Source organism: Palaemon carinicauda, chromosome 27 (genome assembly GCF_036898095.1).
Source record: "Palaemon carinicauda isolate YSFRI2023 chromosome 27, ASM3689809v2, whole genome shotgun sequence".
NCBI classification, from domain to species: domain Eukaryota; kingdom Metazoa; phylum Arthropoda; class Malacostraca; order Decapoda; family Palaemonidae; genus Palaemon; species Palaemon carinicauda.
In genome coordinates this window covers 26,382,525-26,383,394 of record NC_090751.1, presented here as the reverse complement: position 1 = coordinate 26,383,394, position 870 = coordinate 26,382,525, and positions in this window count along the sequence as shown.

Sequence of the window (870 nt, the reverse complement as noted above, 5' to 3'; positions counted from 1 at the left end):
TCTCCAGAATTCTAACTCCTGGCGCGAGTATTCTTAAAATAATTCTTAAGGATATCGCATAATATCAGGAGACGTATTTCTTGATGGCAATCTTCACCCCGAATAGAGTTTTCGCTCTGAGGGGGAAGAGTGGCGAATTTGAAGGGGAGCCGTTATCAAGGTTACCCGGTGGATCCCTCCCGGTACCACCCGGCGAACTATTCCTTGGTGCAATTAAGCGTGGATAGCCGCAGATAGAGTAGTTTCGGGTGAGAAATTGTTACATATATGTATACTCCTTTTTAGGAAGAACGGTGTGTCCATCAGGACGACATGGCTATCTCACCCAAAAATAGATTTTTTGCTTTGCTCAAAATCCGTTTTTTGGGCTCAGCCATGTCGTGCTGATGGAAGCTTTCCAGAGAATTAACTTGAAAATACTATATCTGTGGGTTTGTATAAGTGCCTTTAGTTTGAATGAGTTCCTTGTATGGTCTCCTAGACCTTTATATATGACAGTACCGTTATTTGACATTACCGTTACAGTATTTGACATATCCACCAAGCTTGGAACTAGCGTAGGGCTTCCTGCCCCCTGCAGGGAAAGTGTCGACTTTGACTATAAAGATTCAAAGTTTGTATCTCCATAGGGACGGACGGTAGATCTTAGAGATTACCCTTTATCCCTTGGAAATCTGTACTCTGATTTCAAGTTGGGCCCTTCTAGGGGTTAATTAAAACTCTAGTATGCTTTATCGTCTGTTACTGAGATAGCAGCAATAAGACGCAAATACGTTCAGTATTTTACCTTTTAGCTAAATTTTCAAATGTAGTTACAATCAGGTATGAATCTGATCCGGCATTGAAAACACATCAGGGTCCATATTTTTC